The sequence below is a fragment of the Melopsittacus undulatus genome, chromosome 1 (genome assembly GCF_012275295.1).
Source record: "Melopsittacus undulatus isolate bMelUnd1 chromosome 1, bMelUnd1.mat.Z, whole genome shotgun sequence".
Taxonomy (NCBI): Eukaryota; Metazoa; Chordata; class Aves; order Psittaciformes; family Psittaculidae; genus Melopsittacus; species Melopsittacus undulatus.
The window spans coordinates 55,599,550-55,620,712 of record NC_047527.1 but is presented as its reverse complement, the minus strand read 5'-3'; positions in this window follow the sequence as shown (position 1 = coordinate 55,620,712).

Below are 21,163 nucleotides of genomic sequence, written 5' to 3'. Positions count from 1 at the left end.
AGGAACTACAGATATCAATAACAAATCTGTATGTTGCATTTCAAAGTGAAAAGATACTTAGAGTAAGGAACTGGTTCCTGCTTCTTGTCTAATTAACCTTTCTTAATTTTGAGGCAAAAAGTCCATTCATGAAACATAGCACAGTTTCAACCATATAAGCCATTTTTGGTCTCCTCTGCTACAGTAAGTACTCCCATACTCACTATAGGAAAAGAGCAGACATTATTGGTTAGATGCAAATGCTGCTCTCTTCTATGCCTCTTCTTTTGAGGTAAAAAGCTCAAGAATAACTTTCCGGTGTTTCATAGCATAATTCCTGGAACTATTGCCTAACAAATTGATCTACATGTTAGAGTGAAGAAAGGGATTGTAAACTATGACAAAAGGAAAAGTGACATATTTTTCCAAGACAATCAAGCTTCTCATGTTATGAGTCATGGGCCATCTGTGATTAGACTGCTGTATACCTGCAGTCAGCACAGCACAATGACTAAGCGAATAAGTCTGTTAAGTGGACTCTACTAGCTCAGTCACAGTATCATAACTTTTTCTGGGCCAGAATAAGTGTAAGTCTGAACGGCTTGCTGCACTGAGTTTTATTGCCATGGAAAATGTGTTTATCTACTTGTCATCAACATAGATGAGTACAAAACATAATTCCATGTGAGACAGTGCAGTTAATTTTGTCAAGAATGAAAGTTTAGTATTCAGAATAGGATGCTGCAAAAATGAAGGTTCACAGATGGCCAGCAGGTCAAAGGAAGTGATCCTGCCCCTCTACTCTGCTCTCGTGAGATCTCACTTGGAGTATTGTGTGCAGTTCTGGTGTCCTCAGCATAAAAAGGACATGGTGCTGTTAGAACAAGTCCAGAGGAGGACCACGAGGATGATCAGGGGACTGGGGCACCTCCCATATGAAGACGGGCTGAGAAAGTTGGGGCTGTTGAGCCTGGAGAAGAGAAGGCTGCATGGAGACCTCATAGCAGCCTTCCAGGATCTGAAGGGGGCCTACAGGGATGCTGGGGAGGGACTATTCATTAGGGACTGTAGTGGTAGGACAAGGGGTAATGAATTGAAACTTAGCAGAGATTTCGACTGGATCTAAGGAAGAAATTCTTTACTGTGAGGGTGGTGAGGTACTGGAATGGGTTGTCCAGGGAGGTGGTGAATGCTCCATCCCTGACAGTGTTCAAGACCAGTTTGGATGAAGCCTTGGGTGATATGGTTTAGTATGAGGTGTCCCTGCCCATGGCAGGGGTGTTAGAACTAGATGATCTTAAGTTCCTTTCCAACCCTAACTCTTCTATGATTCTATGATTCCGTCATTTCCACACAAGCTATATAATATTTATTTAGCTCAGAAATAGTCACAGGACTTGTGTCCCTGGCCTGTAACATGCACCAAAGTTTTTGACTTTTGTATGAACACACCAATTTCTAATTCCTCAAAAAGAGGATCAAATCTGAAATAAAATGGATTTCATTAAGGAAATGGAAAGGACTAAGTGCATTATCTTGCAATAACTAAAAATTCATTAGATAAAACCATATTAGCTTGGTGTGAAAATGTCTAAATGACCTCAGGAGATTAATTAGGGTCCTCACTGTCAATGAAAGCAAGTGACATACTGGGATATGGACAGACTGACATGTTGCTTGCTTCAGATTTGGAAGCTGTCGTGGTAGTAGCTGAAGTTTAATTTGCATGAGTACTGAAAGTCAGCAGAAGCTGTGCTTTTTTAACTTTCCTAAAATCATGACTAATTTGCTTCAGCAAGCCAAAGCCTTAGCAAGCCAAAATTGAGGCATTCCAACTAGCTGCCATCTCTGAAACAAATAAGTAACTTCAAAATCTATAAAAATCTGAAGATTTTAATATGGTAGGCTAATTACTAAGCCATATAGACCATGTGATCTCCTTGAATTACTTTGTCCTTGAAAATATTGTTTTGATTAAAAAAAAAATACACACTTTGAGCCTAGTTGTGTCCTGCGGTTCTTTTCTGACCACTTACCTACCATGGATATAATTTGGTATCCACAGCTGTACACAAAGTCAGAATATGGGGTTCATTTGCCTAAATGAGGGTTTTTTTTAGCTAAATTATTAGTGTACAAAATTTCTACAGTTAGTGAAGTAGGTTGATATTTATCTCATGCTTGCATAGACATTTAAAATAGATCATCTAAATCATACCCTAAAAACACTGCTTATGTGTCTTGAATATGAAAGTTTCAAGGGAACTCCTTGAATGCTTATTTCTGCAAAGTAGATTTTTAACTTTAGTTGAGGCAAAATACACCTTTCACTGTCCTTTCTGTCTCACTTTTCCTCCCTTTAAATTTTAAAACTGATGGATTTTTATGAAAACATGGGGTTTTTCTTCCTGATGACTTCAACCACATAAAGAAAATTTCAGTACGAAAAGAAAGGATGTACTCTTGGTGAGAAAAATTTTTTAAACCAAGCCTGACAGCAGGATGTAATCACTTTTTTTCCAATGTACATGAGGCAATGATGAGGAAAGTACTAAAAGTCAGAGGAAAATTAGCAGGCCAGATGGCTGGTGAAACAGTGACAAAATGACAGCAAAATGAAAAACCTAATACAAATAAGCAAGTGATTAAAGAAGTGCATACAAGACATTAGGAATTAAATTATAAGGAACCAGATAAAATAAATAATTCCACTGGAGGGTATAGAAGCCAGAAAACTGGAAAACTTTGGATAGGGGGAGAGAGGAGATGCGACATGTAGCAACATATGTTTTCCTTGTGACAAACTGGTGAAGAGCCACATGAATAGGTCAAAAAGCTACTAAGTATACAGTTGCCTACATCACTGGTATGTGATTTTTAGGGAGTTTTTGGAATTTGATTTAGTTTGTTTTGATTTGGTCGTTGGGTTTTGGGTGGGTTTTTTTTGTTGTTTTTTTTTCTGTTTTTTGTTTTGTTTTTTGTGAAAAGGATCAAGTATTGATAGAGAGAAAGAGAAAAGTAATGCAAACTACTGTAACTAGTAAGTGATAATACCGATTAAGGTATTTCATCCTCTACAGTGACTTTCATTATATTCTTCAAAACATCATAGAAGCATTAATTAACCCTTACATGATACCTCTGAGGTAAGTGAAATTTTGCATTCTGTTCACAGAGAAGCAGACTGAGAGTAAGAAAGTAGAAAAAAAATCAAATTATACAGCAAATTAATAAAACAGAAATGACTTCTTAACAACAACAACAGAAGTCTGATTCCCAGTACACTATTTTAGCTAACGGGAAATGCATGTAGAATGCTAGAGAGTTTTGTCAAGTGGCTACAAAAACTGGTTTGTATGGGGATAAATTCCATTTTCACCAAAGTCAACAAGAATTTCCACTGGCCTCCAGTACAGTAGAATATGAAGATCTTGACGCATCTGACATAGAATTTGGGCAATTGGGTTAAAGCTATTGAAGTGTGAAATATGGTACATTGCAGAGGGCATTTGTTATGAATTCAGCAGTTTATCACAACAGTAGTATTTCAGTCACATATTTTGTTCCTTGTTGGATGAGATCTCATTACAAAACTTATGCAGAATGCATATATTAAGTTAATTGCAATATAGACTCTGAACTAAGAACAAAATATGAATTATGTTCAAACAGGAGAGCTCAAAGAAACCCATATAACCAACCCCCCAAAAGCCAACCCAAAATGTCATTACTAAGTTAAGAATAATGCTTTAGAATGTAATTCCTCTATTCAATCTTTATTGTTATTCAGTTAAAAAAATCCCCACCTGGTTCAAGTGCTGATGGTTGGAATTTGTATTCATTCTCACACTAGAATATTTTTACTTTGGATCTGTATATCTATGAAGTCCACAGACTCAGAAATCTTAATCTGAAAGAAAATGTCATATTATTCAGTTATAAACAGTTCCAATATCTGTGGTGCCTGTTATAAAGACCATAGACACCACCTACTCAGTATATGAAAATATAGTGTACGAAAAGTAATGTGCCATCATCATTGGAAGTAAAGAATCTGTAGATAAGTGAGGTGTCATTTGTTTTCTGGGGTTTGGTTGTTTTTGTTGTTGTGTAGCTGTAAAATATGTGTAGTGTAATAAATACAACAAAAAATACTTACCTGTCCAAATGAGAAAAATGGAAATGGAGATACTTTGTGGCAAGTACACAAGTGAACTCAAAGCTATGACATGTTTGGTTCATGTAAGGGCTTATCAAAAGCACCTGTGACTGCACATAGGGAAGAAGCATTCAGCTGTCACATTTCACAATCAGAGGGATAAATTCAGCTCTTCAGTACAGAGCAAAACCTGAATGTGCTTATGGAGGAGTCTTGTTGAGTCATTTGTAAGATATCAATGGTTTTTGAGGTACCTTCACAACACTGTTTACTCAAATTGAGGACTAGTTCTTAGGAAGTGGTTCAAGACTATCCATCTGATTTCATTTTGTTAGATTTTGTGGTTAATTTCCACTTTTCAAATCAGTCAAGGTCCACCTGTTTTTTGACTTTTTGAAACAAATTTCCCAGTTATCCTTACTTCCTCTGCTTTCATGCCCATTCTAGAGCAGATTCAGAGCACATGACCTGGATACCTTCTGGATGAAATTAAGGAACAAGATAAATTTCCAAAACACTCCTGGTGCACTCCATGTGCTAAGTGCATCCCCCTCTTAAAGAGACAGAACAAAGGCAGTCCCAAGAAGGATCCAGGAACATGTACAGTGTGGCTACCAGCTCCTCTGCACAACATGCTGTATTTTACAAGTCACCCTCTTGCCTATTGTCTGCTAGGTTTACATTGCTACTGTGGGCAAAACTGTAGCCAAACTTGTTTAAGTCTGTCTTTGATTCAGTGATATGACATCAGCAAGTATTTTGTTAAAAATATAGGTCTATAATATAGGCAAACAACAATTATAAATTAAAATATTTTAGCAACTAAAGCTGTAGACAAAATCTCAATGTTTACAAGTATGACAAATAACATGTTTTGCCCTCCCATTTTTAGACAAGAAAAAATGGGTTTTGAATTAAGAATATTGATTTGCACTTTCTATTTAAATAATATGTTAGTGACATGGACTCCAACATGATTCTTACATCATTTAGGCCACAAAATAGAAATATCCCACTGCTAAGCGAAAGCTGGAGGCAGTACTTACTGTTTGGTTTATAATGCCTACAATTGGCAGTGCTATGCCTGACCCAAGCTCTTTCAATTTAGTTGTATTATCTAAAGCATGATAATTCTTGGAATAACATATCAAAGACAAACAGTCAGGCCATCTCAAGAACTGAAGAAATTAGATTAAATTAAGTCTAAGATCAGTTTGATACACACACAATGTAACAAATAAGAACATTAGTGATGAAGACATAACTGATTTAGTGAATTTACACCTCCCTTCTCTTTGTGAAAAGGTGACATAAGTTTTTATTAAATATGTCCAGTGTTAGAACACATTTGATAAGTCTCATTGCTGTTACATCCATTTACTCTCTGTTCCACTGAGATGTGGCTGATGTACAAATTGGTGTTTTCCATTGCACATTTACCCCTTTTAGGTTCTATGCACAATCAGCTTTGGAATTATTGAATAGCTTGAAAATGTAGCTTGGAGTGTTCTACAAAGCTTTATCAAGAGGTTCTTTTGAGAATTAGTTGTCAGAAATAGAACTGGGAGAGAAATAACAGGAAGAATACTCAATGAGAAGTGAAAAACGACGTAAAAAAAATTAACTGCATATTCTTTTTCAATAGCTGCATGTAGCCTGGCCAACGGAAACCAAAGAAACAGTTTTAACCTACAGTTGTGTCCTGGGGAAAACACTTAATATAAACCATGTTAGCTATAGAGGAAAATTGTATATGAATAAAAAAAAAATAAACCTCATCCCCCGCAAACAATGATCTGCTAAAAAGAAGTGCTTTTGCAACATAGACACCTTTTTGGAAGATATATGAACAAACTGGAATCAAAGTGATTTCTGAAAGGGAAAGAAAAAGAATTCATCTAGTGCTGGTCATAGTTGGTAAATGAGAAGGGCTGGAAAGAAGCCAGGGGAGACTGACAACTGGCAAGCAGTAAGAATAGGAATGACTTCCCGTGGAATGTAGCATCAGGAACTTGGAAGATCATAGCCCCCTCAGATCTTGGCAAATTTACATCTTCCAGAAAGTCAGCTGGATTTAACAGCATGGCAACATCCTGCACAGTTGGGGGCAACAAAAAGAAATTTAAAGCTGGTATTCTTTTCCTGCTGAGTTTTTACATCTCCAGTTGAGAGGCAGCAGGCAGCCCCAGCAGAGTACCTTTATGTGTATACTTGTTTCATGTCAAAATAGGGAATAAACTGTTGGAGTAGTGCAGCAACAGAGAAGAAGCTTGAGGTTTTCTGATGGAAGCTCACCAGCTGCACACATAAAGATGTTCTGCTGGGAAAACACAGAAGTAATATTCCTAGGACATTTATGGGGAAACAGTAACAATACAATGAACAAGGAATAGGCAAAACAAGTAGATAATGAGTTGGTACTACCATAGTCATTACAGGATAGTTGAGACACTGCAAAAATATTGGGAGAAGATTAAAAAGGTCATACCATCAGGGACAAATGTGAAGCTTAATGGTCTACAGGAAGTAGAAAGTTTATTTCTAAAAGTGCATATTGGGCAATTAGAGCCCTGTCAACTAAACAGGAAAGAAAAGAAAAAGCAACATAAAACCATCATCCACCTGAAAGCAAAAGATAACATACTCATTCCTCTGTCATTAAAGCCAAATTTTTTCAGGTATTGAAAAATCCTTGAATTCCCTTATGCTTTGTTGGTTGCTTTTGTATACTTATTTGCTTATACTATTAAGTATACTCTCACTGGGATTTTATTTCTATTTATTTCATTTTTTCTTAATCCTATAAATACGTAGATTTAGGGAGTACATACCAAGAAAAACAAGAGCATCATACCCAAATTAGCCAGCAATTCAGATACTGTATCAATCCAAATATATGTCATTTTTCTTCTTGTAATTTCTGGAAAAAAATATATAGTATTTCCAAGAATAGACTGGGACTTAAGAGATAAACAAAACAGTTTAAATCATAAGAAATCTGTGGCATTTTGTGAAACACTGTCATTGTGTAAGACGCGTCCATTGTAAAGAATGGTAGCTTCCAAAAGACAGTTGCTTATTGTGCTCATTTGAATTGAAAGGAAAAAAAGTACACACCATTTCAAGAAAACGAAATTTGACAATAATGTTGAATGAACCTACATTTTATTTCTTCTGTTTCTATGATTGAAAACTCCAGACAAACACATAAAAAATATTAGAATCACAGAATCATAGAATAGTTAGGGTTGGAAAGGACCTTAAGATCATCTAGTTCCAACCCCCTGCCATGGGCAGGGACACCTCACACTAAACCAGATCACCCAAGGCTTCATCCAACCTGACCTTCAACACTGCCAGGGCTGGATCATTGACAACTTCCTTGGGCAGTCTTGAAAACTTTATTCTTATCATTTGTATTACTTCTTGTGTGAAATATGAACACACACACACACACAAAAAGAAAATCTTAAGGGTTTCTGTAAGGACAGGAGATTTGTAGCTCACAATAATGAATGAACTGTAAAATTACTATTCTCTAAGATGCATTTTATATCTAAGATGTACTTTACATTAACGTATGCATGTAAAAAACAATTAAGTCATCAACACCTGCAATACGCAAGAGGTGAAGCTGACACAATAATTAGATGGACAGTATGGTCAGGAAGTAAGAGTAAGTGATGTGATTAAATTTAGCATAGCCAGAGATGGAAAATAATATCTGTGTTTATATATTATAAGGAATGTAGTCAGAATTTCAACAGATGAGAAAGAATAAGTAGAAGAAAAACAGTACTGAGACACAGAAAGATAATAGAAAATAAAAAAAAAATCTATTTATAAATTATTAAAAATATTGTTCCCTTGTATTTTCCTGAAAAATATGAAAAAGCAGAGAATCAGAGCATATTTTGAAGGGACCTTAAAGATCACCTAGTTCCAGTCCCCCTGCCATTGTCAGGGACACCTTCCACTAAACCAGGTTGCTCAAAGCCCCAGCAAACCTGGCTTTAAACACTTCCAGGGACTGAGCATTCGTAACTTCCCTGTGCAACCTGTTACAGTGCCTCCCCACCTTCACAGTAAAGTATTTCTTCTTAGTAGCTAATATAACCTATGTTCTTTTAGTTTAAAGCTATTCCCTCTTGTCCTAGAACTACACACTTTTAAAATGCCCCTCTCTAGATTTCTTATAGCCCCCCTTTAGGTACTGGAATTCTGCTATAACGTGTCCCCTGCGCCTCCTCCTCTCCAGGCTGAACAAGCCCAACTCTTTCATCCTTTCTTCATAGAAGAGGTGCTCTGGGCCTCTGAACATCCTCCTGGTCCTCCTCTGGACTCTCTCAAGCAGGTCCATGTGTTTCTTATGTTGGGAATCCCAGAGCTGAACACAGTACTCCAGGTGGAGTCTCACAAGAGAGGAACAGAGAGAGAATCACCTCCCTCAACCTGCCAATCTCACTTCTTTTGATGCAGCCCAGGATGCTATTGATTTCTGGGCTGAAAGAGTGCACTGTGGGCTCGTGATGAGCTTCTTGTCAACCAGCACGCCCCAGTTCTTCTCAGGCTCAGCAGATTCATCTTGGAGACAGCTGGCATTGGCACTATTGGTCATAGGGGAAAGCTTCTAGCAGCTTCTCACAGAAGACACCTCTGTAGGCCCCCACTGCCAAAATATTGCCATTCAAACCTGATACATCTAGTTATAACACAGCTAATTTCTATTTTAATATCATAAGTAAACATTTATTCAGTGCATCTTAATTTTCTTGTTATCTTTAAGTTAAAAATTGAAAAGACACTGCTGCGTATGCAATGTCACTTATATTTGGAAAGTCCAAATGTTACTAGATATGACATATCCTGGTTTTTAGAAGAAAACAACCATGATACACAAGACTGGTCAAATATGAAAATGTTCCAAATGCAGAATGTTACAGATGATCAGTAAAACTGCATGTTCCATATCTTTATAAAACCTCTCTTTCAGGTGAAAAACCACAACTACTATCAACATCAGTTCCCTTATTGTAAAATATGCATAATTCCCGTCTACTTTCCCCTGGGGTTATAAGTTAATTAAACTATATCAAATGTTTTAGACCCTTCATCACAGAGATTATATTCCTGAGAATAAGAAAGTAGGATGAAGTGTAAATGATAAAATGTGTAGAAATGACAAATTAATTAATAAAAGGAGATGCTAATAAACTTGGATTTATTATTTAATCTCTACATTGCATATTTAAATGTTCCAATTTTTAAAAAAATCACATCTCAATCCTATTTAAGATTTGCATTAATATACAATATCCTTTCCTTTTTTATATTTGTATGCCATTTTTGAATCATATTAATTATTCAAGATTTTGTTTAAAATCTGTTTTTCTTTTATGTGCTTATAGACTAATTGCTGCATAATTTCATCTAAATGCCAATGTCCATGCTGTTTGGATAGTCTAATATATCATGGTACCTTACTAGGAAGTGCTTAGAGCTGTAAATTAGCTCTATTTTCCACTGCATTCTATAATTAGGAGTTATTGATGAACTGAACATTTAAAAACAGAGCTGTACATTTTCAGATAGTGAGAAACATTTCACAAAATCTTTGCAATTTCTCAGGTAATAGCAATTTAATGCATAACGTAAGTGAAGTGTTTCAAGGGTATACAGCACCTTGTATTCTGCAACTATGACCAGCTGACTTCCTTGATATTGTATTTGAAGCAGAGGTCTGTCTGTACCACCTATAATTTCTAACTACATTAATCAGGATACAGTGAAAACTAGCTTGCCTTGAATATAATCACACTAAAATAGTGTCACGTACAACAGCATGTGTTTTGTAACACTGTGATGGCTTAGCCAGACACAATGCGTAATCATTTTATGTAAATATGACAGCATTGTGACCACCAATGGGGCTAAGAAGGATGGATGTAGCTGAAGGCAGAAGGCATCTGAGAAGCTGCAAGATGAAAAGCAAGACAAACAGAAGGGACTTCCAATAGGTGGGACATCTTGCCAAATACCCCCAAATGGATGGGTGGGAAAATCAAAGCCAAGATAAGCCATGTTTGTTGAGGAAACAAGGAGTGAGAAGGATAAAACACCAACAGTGACTGAGGGAGGATGGAGAAGAAAGGAGCATCCTCTCTGATTTATCTCACTAAAAGGCTCTACAGCCTGGTGACCCTGACCTTGATAGATCAGGAATACCAAGGACCATGATGATTGTTGTGACCAGTATGACATCAAATCAGGGACATGGTGTGCTCACTTCTGACTTCAGACATAACTGTTAAAGAATAACAGTTTTGTCTAAGTAGTGAGTACACAGTGGTAATGATTATTAATGTGTAGGAGCAAACCATTAACCTGTAGTGTGTTGTTAATGAATGAATTAATCTATTAATGTTTTGTTCTTGAAGTTTGAAATTGCCCTGTTTTATCAGTCTTCTAAACATTTCTGTCACAACAATCTCTCATTTCCTAACAGAAATCTATGTACATATGTCCAGTTGTAACGATGTGTAAACCTTTGTAATATATTATTGTTTGTGCTATCATGGGAAGAAATATAAACTACGTAGAAGATACAAACCTTTTCAAAACCCAAAGCACTCTGGTTTGGTAAAGAAAAACAGTCTTCTCTAAGATTTATTGAAGACAAAAACACAGCTGACAAAGCTTGGTAATTTGTTTTCCAATGTCACAGAAGTAACATTTTCTATAAAATTTGCAAGATAACTCTTAAATCCTTCTCAATCAGCATTGACATACATGCAGGGATAATTCCTATGTTGTATTGCTGTTGATGAAGAAGAAATGCTCTGAGTAACTTTGAGAGCTGAGGTTCTTGTATACAGTGCTGATTTTCAGAAAGAATCAATAATTATCAATTGGATAATTTGCAAATGTAAAACAAAAAATATTTCTTTTATGTCTGCCTATACTCATGCTTGTTCATGAATACCTCAGTTCAATGACACAAAAATTAGGAAATAAAACACGTGCCTTAAGTTTTAGGGCTACTACTTTGTTCTAAGAAGGGAGAAAAAATACCCCAAACAGTTCTGATTTAATAATTCTGTATAGGTACTGAAATGAAATCTTTACAAATTTCTAACTAGTAATTAATTGCATAGTAAATTACAGACATTCTTGTAAGAACAATAATAATGGTGATTTTTTTTTCTGCCTTTGTACACAGCTAATTGCTTTGTGAAGTTCAAAATTGAGAATTTACTTTTGCATGATGTACTACAATCCTCTACTGTTGCATTGGGAAAAAAAAAAGACCAGGTTCTAAAGGAATAATGCATTCATCCTTTCTTCTCTCATTTTCAAACAGTAATCCAGTGTGCTTTTCTGAAAAGTTGGTGACTGATGAAAAGTTCTATTGATCCACCTCCATCTCCCACCCTGAGATGAATAATGCCTACGAGCAAAATGACTTCAAAGAGACACATTGATTTGAAGACAATCTAAATGGGGAGAGTATGTGTGTGTAGGGAAGAATTCCTCCACAATAACTAAATGCAGACTAATAAATTTAACACATTAAAAAGATGATGTAGAAATTATGCTGCATAATGTTTAGCAAAGTCCTCAGCAGTCCTTTCATACCCACCCTGTTTTGGAGAGGTATATGTTGGCTAAGGGCAGTCTCTAGTTTCAGAGAAAAAGTAAAAGGTTTCAAGATACTAATCCAAGATTATGAAACTCTCAAAACATGGAAAATATCTGGCTTCAATTTTGTCTTTGTCTTGTTAATTTTTGAACCGTTCTGGTACTCTGCCAGAAAAGTTAAATAGTAAAAACTATACCCATACACTTGATAGATTACTTATACCATGTAACTTCCCCTCCCTGCCCTCCATTGTACTGTTTAGAGAGTGATGTAACAAAGGGATTTTCATTAGAATAGAGTAAGATAATAGTTATTTCTCCATGGTTCTAGATTATGCCACTGTCTTTTGAGCAGCTCCCTCAAAGAGCACTTTTCGTAAGCCATGAAGCAAATTACTAGCCACTATGAATGAATAGAAAAACAGTATACGAGAACCTGTGAGATAGTCTGCCAGCTTGGAAACATGATTCTCTTCCTACTGAATCACCAAAGCCAGTGAGGGAACGACTAGCAAGTTTGTTAGAGATGAAAACTGAGAAAATCATACTGAAATTATATTACATAGAACACAAACCATAAGTAATTGTTTTTCTAATGAGAATCAGAATCTGAGATTACCTCAAGATTTATTACCCTATTTTTAAGTGTTCATAATTTGGTGGAGAAATTATTTTTCTTTATTGATTTAAGGTCTATATACTATCAGCTAATATTTTGGTTCAAATTCTGATTGTTGCCATGTAAATATAAAGTATGTTACATTTACCAACTTGTTATATTCAGTTCAAACAGCCTGTTTCTCTGATGCAAGTGGATGTTGTTGACCAAAGCAAATTTACTTGACTCACATTGCAAACTGCTGTGAGCATATAACATGCGAACCAGATGAAAGGCAAACCTACTCCATGAATCCTGAGGGAAAATTTGGTGTACTCTGCATCTTCTCAAAGATACTCCTTTATATTGTGTGAGAAGTAAGAAAGCAGTAAAGTACATGAGAATAAGGCTCATTCTGTGTAAACAGAACTCATTGAATATATTTTTGGTATTTATGGGAAACATTATTAACAAAAGAAGATTAAGGGTGGTATTTGTTCATGCATTCCTTTTAAATCATACAGTTCTGAAGTTCTCTCTTCTCTAAGGGTTTTTTCATGTTACTTTGAGCAGAATAGCAGCTGTAACTGGCTATTCTTTTATTTTTTTGTAATTTTTATTAGTTTGCCTCCTTTGTGATGTCTGTACTAAATAAAACAACATCCTTGCCATCACCTTTAGAAGAAATCCATACAACAAAGCAAAGAATGCATTCACTGTATTCACTGCTGTGAATGAAGTGCTAACTTCATATCTCAGTAGCTGCTCTAACAAACCTGTCACTCGTAATGCTAGAAGAAACATAAACACATTTCAAATAATCCATTAATGATCACTTATGTACAAATACAGGCTTAAACCAGATATTTTGTTATTTTTTTGCTAAAGTAATGTAATTTTCAAGTTCCTTTTTATGACAGCATTCACTCTAAAAAGTGCATAAGAGTCATTTATGATAGTAGGAAATTGTATTTTCAAATAAACATCCCTTCTATGCTAAACCTGAGACATTTCCATCCTTTGTTCTGTTATTCATTATCTTTGCAATCATAGCTAGATTTTACAGGTTTTGCACACAAAGTTTGTTTGGTCTTCCTATGTTGTAGCTGTTCATTTTGTTCAAGTCTTATTCCCAGATCTGCAGTAACCTTACTTTAACCTTACTTTGAACCTTGGCCTCCTGCCCTGGAAAATGGCCTTCAGGAGAGCAACTAACATTCTCCACTGTTTCTTGGTTTGGTATAATTTTTGGCTTTTTAGGATAGAGATTTGAGTTTGTCCCATTTGTGAATCTAGTCCTAGACTATGATGCCATTATTCCAACTGTACTGGTGGAAAATTAGTTTTCTGGAGCCCATTTCTTGCAGAACATATTATCTCTCCCTTACCACTGCCCCTCTCTTCCCTAAGGAGGCCGTAAATATATATCCACATAGGGTAAATAACATCTACACAGGATGCTTAAAAAGAGTTTTCTAAAGCAATTGAATTTGCTTTAGCTTTTTTTATTTAGCTTGTAATATCTGTGCTGCTTCACATAGCAATGTCACTGTAAAGGTTTTAACCAATATTCTTGGTTGTCCCATATTGTGAAATAGAAATTTCATTTCCTTCCATGCCTTTATTATTCATACATTACAGAAATCCTGTGAAGGACAGCAGTTCTCTGATAATTCTTACCTCTAACAGACTTTGTAATCCCTTCAAGAGAGATAGTTTGAATGGACACTGTTAGAGCAAAAAGGCATCTGTAGAAAGTCCCTATACCTCAGGTCATCCATATGCACTGACTATTCATGGGAGGGCTTGCACATCAGTAAACCTATAAAAACGTGTATCAGTATTTCCAGAACTGAACATTAAATATCAGTTCAAAATGTTTGTTGAACTGATATTTATTTGAGGTACCCTGTAGGAGTTTGATATAAATTATATTTGAGACAAGATGCAGTTCTCATCAGCTGCAGCAGTGGGAATTTTGGATATGCAGCCTACTTTGTCTCTCCAAGATTCTGAGAAATGGAGTTAGAAAGCTGTTGATGGGTGAAAAAAGCAATGAAGAATTATTCAAAGATATGGGTTACATATTAACACCGTGCATTAGTAGTTATGCCTCATCTCTGTAATAAAGTGGAAACGATAAACTAGGTTGGAAACACTAGAAACAGAAGAAGAAAATGATGGAAAATTATTAACATTTATTAAATGAAGGCTATAGTGAAAAAATTACTTGCACCACTGTAATTTTCATCCTTTTAAAATAATGCTGGTTTCTACCAGTACTGGTACCTATCTGGTAATACTTAAGTGTTCCTTTGACTGCTCATGAATATCATAGAATCATAGAATCATAGAATAGTTAGGGTTGGAAAGGAACTTAAGATCATCTATTTCCAACACCCCTGCCATGGGCAAGGACACCTCATACTAAATCTTATTACCCAAGGCTTCATCCAACCAGGTCTTGTACACTGCCAGGGATGGAGCATTCACCACCTCCCTGGGCAACCCATTCCAGTACCTCACCACCCTTACAGTAAAGAATTTCTTCCTTATATCCTGTCTAAAACTCTGCTGTTGAAGTTTCAACCCATTACCCCTTGTCCTATCACTACAGTCCCTAATGAATAGTCCCTCACCACCATCCTTGTAGACCCCCTTCAAATACTGGAAGGCTGCTACGAGGTCTCCACGCAGCCTTCTCTTCTCCAGGCTGAACAGCCCCAACTTTCTCAACCTGTCTCCATACGGGAGGTGCTCCAGTCCCCTGATCATCCTCGTGGCCCTCCTCTGGACTTGTTCCAACAGTTCCAAGTCCTTTTATATTGAGGACACCAGAACTGCACACAGTACTCCAAGTGAGGTCTCACGAGAGCAGAGTAGAGGGGCAGGATCACCTCCTTCAACCTGCTGGTCATGCTTCTTTTGATGCAGCCCAGAATATGGTTGGCTTTCTGGGCTGTAAGTGCACATTGCTGGCTCATGTTCATTTTCTCATTGACCAACACCCCCAAGTCCTTCTCCACAAGGTTGCGCTGAATTTCCTCTTTGCCCAACCTGTAACTGTGCCTGGGATTGCTCCGACCCTTGTGTAGGACCTTGCACTTGGCATGGTTAAGGTTCATGAGGTTGGCATCAGCCCACCTCACAAGCATGTCAAGGTCCCTCTGGATGGCATTCCTTCCCTCCAGAGTATCAACCAAACCACACAGCTTGGTGTCATCGGCAAACTCGCTGAGGGTGCACTCAATCCCACTGTCCATGTCACCAACAAAGATGTTAAACAAGACCAGTCCCAACACTGATCCCTGAGGGACACCACTCGTTACTGGTCTCCAGACGGATATTGAACCATTGGCCACAACTCTTTGAGTGTGACCATCCAGCCAGTTCTTTATCCACCGAGTGGTCCACCTATCAAATTGATGACACTCCAATTTAGAGAAAAGGATGTCATGTGGGACAGTGTCGAATGCTTTGCACAAGTCCAGGTAGATGACGTCAACTGCTCCACCCCTGTCCATCACTTTTGTAGCTCCATCATAGAAGGCCACCAAATTGGTCAGGCAGGATTTTCCACTAGTACAACCATGCTGGCTGTCACCAAGCACCTTGTTGTTTTTCATGTGCCTTAGCATGCCTTCCAGGAGAATCTGCTCCCAGATTTTACCAGGCACAGAGGTGAGACTGACTGGTCTGTAATTCCCCGGGTCATCCATTTTCACCTTCTTGAAAATGGGGGTTATATTTCTCTTTTTCCAGTCATCAGGAACTTCACCTGTCTGCCATGATTTTTCAAATATGATGGCCAATGGCTTTGCAACTTCATTTGCCAGCTCCTTCAGGACCCGCGTATGGATTTCATCAGGTCCCATAAACTTGTGTATGTTCAGGCTCTTAAGATGATCTCAAATCATTTCCTCTCGTACAGTGGGCCCAAGGTCTAGGTTTTCACAGTCCCTGCATCTGCATTCCAAGACTTGGATGGTGTGGTCAGAGCTTTTGCCAGTGAAGACCAAGGTAAATAAGTCATTCAGAACCTCAGCCTTCTCCAAATCCTGTGTAGCCAGTTCTCCCAAATGCTTCCGGAGGGGGTCTACGTTGTCCCTCGTCTGTTTTTTAGCCGCTACATACCTGTAAAATCCCTTCCTGTTATCTTTAACATCCCTAGCCAGGTTTAGCTCCAACTGGGGTTTAGCTTTCCTAACTTGATCCATAACTTCTCAGACAACATCCCTGTATTCATCCCAGGCCACCTGTCCTTGCTTCCACCTTTTATAAGTCTCTTTTTTCCTGTGATTTTTTCTCAGCAGCTCCTTATCCATCCAAGGAGGTCTCCTGGCCCTCCTGCTGCACTTCCTTCTAGTCAGGATGCAACACTCCTGAGCTTGTAACATGTGATCCTTGAATATTAACCAAGAGTCTTGGGTCCCCTTACACTCAAGGGCTATATCCCATGGAACCTTGCTAAGCAGGTTCCTGAAGAGGCCAAAGTCTGCCCTCTTGAAGTCCAGGGCAGTGAGCTTTCTGCTCAACAGCTGGGCTCTTTTTCTTTGCTGTCACCCTAAGCCGCTCTTACACAGTAAGAAAAAAATAATTTGTTCTATTGAGTAGCTATATTTTTAGGATTAGCACATTTTCTTTTCTGCTTTTGATTCTTATGATATCTTAAAAGTCTCTACAGCCTATTTAAACAGGATCTTGCCCATACATTGTTGCCCTGGTTACTCTTTTGTGCTTTTCCCTTTTATTATCTCTCAGGTTTCAAGACAGGTTTGACATGGACCAAAAGTACACACCAAGGGATGGGAGAAGGTGAAAAGGACAAGTTTCAGAACAAAAGCAATTAAAAAGTGTGAAAATGAAAATGACAAAGGAGGTTGAAGTCTCTAGTGATAAAGACAAATTAAATATGTAAGCACTCATAGCATCCCATGTTCTGGCATGGGAATAATCAAACACCTGTCAAAAACAGACCTTGCCCTCTTCAAGGGCTGTTTTAACAAATAGTTTTCTATTTTCTTATTCCTGCCTTCAGTTTGAGACCTACAGTACAGAGTTCCTTAAATGGCTAATGGCTTCTGTTCATGAATACCATGGTCAACACCAGCACGAAAACAGTGGTCAGTTGAAAGAAATATCCTCTCTGAGGCAAATCACTTCCAGGCTGTGTAAGCAAGGAGAAAATAAGATTTTTTTTTTCCTTAGTATCTCACACATAGTAAAAGATTGTGCTGTTACCAAGAAGTCACAGAAGAAAAATTTGCATTTCAGATCCTGTTTTATATACTTTCATGGTAAGATTTTATCGATTTTGAAATTATCAGAAGGGCTTCTGGAAAAAAAACATGAGGTTTGAGGAGCTATGAACTTAACAGAGGACTATAAACACAAAATCAGATTTTACACTGAGGTTCCTCCAAAGCCTATAAAAGTTACTGATTTTAAGATAATTATATGAGGCCAAAATACCTAAGAAAGCTGTTTACAGTATGTGTAACTACCATTCTAAAAATAATAAAAGAAATTAAATTATGTGACTGCATTTATTTCATTTGAACAATGACATCAAAACTTCATCTGGTACTTGTGTATCTATTGAACATAAAATCATCAATTTAACACATCAAAATCATATGGCATCAAGTTACTGCCTCAATGAACAGAATCAGAAAAATGAGACACTGTTATGGGCAAGACAGAATAGATGACAACCCACAGCTGATGTGGGTGCTGATGTGAGTTTTGAACTGGAGATTTCCCCTATTTGATCATCTCACACACTCACTCCAACCTTCAGGTTCCAATGCAGGAGGTGGCTGCTGCTCCAGGACAGCCACAGAGAAAGCAGTGTTTGTTCCTCCGGTACTACTTCTCACCATTACCCACCTCAGGAATTAGCAGACGTGGACCCTGGAGCCCCCAGCACTGGTCTCTCTTCATCTCCCTCATCTCAAGAATGTTTCCCCACTTCCAGGACTTTTATCTTCACGCAGGAGCTTCACTTTCACCAGCTCTTTCTTCCAGATACTGAAGGCGCCACTCTTCTCAGTCTAAATACAGAAAGAAAACGTGATGAGTATCCAGTCTGGCAATGCTGTCTCATGACTCTATTACCTGGATGCCCCTATTAATCTGACTGTTACCAAAATTAGCCAGAAGCATATCCTGGTCGCAAACAGTGAGTAACAGGTTTCTCTTGGGAGTTTAAAACTTCAGGTTTGTGAAATTCACCCCGTCAACACACACACATCTACATTCAATTATTGTTGACCTATAGTATTTACAATTTAAGCTTTTTTCTACTTACAACATAAGCCCTGATTAAATTTATATTTAAACTTGGAACACTGTACAGACCAACTCATCTCCAGTTTTCTGATTGTATCTTCATGATAAACACTGTTATGTAACAACTACTGCCTCAAACTTTAATCTGTTTTTCTGGAGATGATCTTTTTCATGTTGGATTCAGTAAAAATTAAAATACACTGCTCAGCTTTTTTACTTCAGTATTTTCTATTTATTACTTACATAATCTGGAAAAGTGTTTTCTGAGACCAATATTTATTTATATATATATAAATACATTAAATATGCTCATGGCTATACCTCATCTTTTGCTTTTGTTTTAGTGTTTGTGCAATCATGTATAATTAATAAGGGTAATGTGGCATAACCTGATTTAACTATGCTGCTTTTTTAAAATAGATTGTTTCTTGTATTTTTTTGGTTGCATACTTTGATGTGGACTGGCTGCAAAGCAGTGGACATATTATGCCCAATCCCGATGTTTTAGCATTATAAAATGGCATTTATGAAAAGTGCAGGCCACAGTCTCAAGTCAGCAAGTGTCTACATGAAGCTTGACACGAACTGAGGATGAAGAAAGCCATGGGTAGACAAGCAAAAGTAGCAGTGCAAGCAAGAAGAGAAGAAACTGGGATGTGTTAAGACACAATAGTGAACTGTTAGCAAGTTTTAGAGACTAAGCTCTCATACACTTAACGTAACCAATTGTATACTTGTTGCTGTGTGCTACACGGTATATGTAGCCACTAATACAACAAGCTATTGATTATGTATCCAATCTTAATACAGCCGGTTATTGTGTATGTACCCAAGTATAATACACTGAGCTATTGTAAGCAGATGCAGACAACAGTATAAAAAGGATAGATGCTTTGTAATAAATGGCATTTGTTGGATTACATTGATTGTCTCAGCGCTGTCTGTAACTTCTGCGTCGCGACACTTTGAGAAATATAGTTAGCTATAGTAAAACAAAATTTTAGTAACTAGATATAAGAGATGATCTCTGCTTCTTTGAATATCAATAATTCTGATGAAATATGGGTGCAGTTTTATAATTGTGACATGTTTAAATGATCTTCACAAAAAAAAAAAAATGAAAAATTAAATTAAGAGTTTCCAGAACAGAGCATGTCATTTTGTCAACTGTCTGAAGCATCATCCATGTTTTGCAGGTAATACTGAACACAATTTTGAGCAGCACCATTAACATAATAGTATAACTGGCTGAAAGTAGTTCAGCATTCTGAAACAGCCTCAGCACCTCCTATTTTTTCTTGCAAATACTGAGATGTGCTTTTTTGGTTTGCTTCTTTTATACATCCGAAGATGTTTTTTTTCATATTTCGGTAGGGATATTTTGATTTTATATCTTATACTTAAAATGTCAAATCGACTAATTTAAACAACCAAATCAGATTTTACAGTAATCTTCCCCATTTTAATACTTAAAGTGAGTGGAAAATATCATTATTTATTTAAGTAGTTAAACTCCCTAATGCAGAGCTGAACACTTGTGTCTCTTAAGTATTGTCATGCAGAGGTCATGAATTGTATAACTTTGTTTGTTTCACTTGGTACTGTTATGAGTAACATTCTGATACTAACACTTCTAGAATGTAATGAGCTTCCGTGACTTGTTTTTAATACATTTATTTTCCTGTTCCTAATGGTGCCTCTGAGGAGTCAAGGTAAAGAAGTCTCATATTCTGCCAGCACACCTCTGCTGAAGTGGTAACAACAGTATAATTGGGAAAGTTTTGTTCTGTTAAGGACCACTGGCTCTTAATATCTGTTTTTATTTTGCTATCTATGCAAGCTCTTGTGTGTGCGCTGTAGGACAAGCAGACCTTATAAATTCATTAAATTAGTTGTTCTGCATTGCACAAACAAACAAACAAACAAACCTCCCAAAATCCAACCCTTAACGGCCACAATGAATATTCAAATTTGACTTTGAATAATGAAATGTAAGTAATCATTCAAAGTTACCTGTGTTTCTAGCATTCACCAATGACAATGCCATTTTCAACTTTAACATATTCAGATTATACAATAATATAATGTAACAATAAACTCCAGTAGCTAGGCTCCCAGTTTTCTCTGAGAAACTTTTATCTATGAAACTTTCCGCATTAGGTAAAATACATTTTCAGTGTTAAACCTGGTAATGTTATGATAATGCAAAATGATGTTGCTGCATTAATGTAAATGCCTGAAACAAATGTCTTTCTAAATAAATTCTGCAATATAGTTTTTACCCACTTGAGTTAAGGACTATTGACCTTATTTAATATCCTTTTATGAGGGTTTGCATTTGTGTGGCAGTATTGCTTTTAGTTACGTTAATAAATGTTTTCTGTCACAGCAAAGGCATTTATTGACTGCAATTAAACAGTAAAATATTGATTAATTGCACAGTTAAGTGAGCCATAGCTTGTCATAATTTTGAGATGAGTTACATGCTTTTCATAATT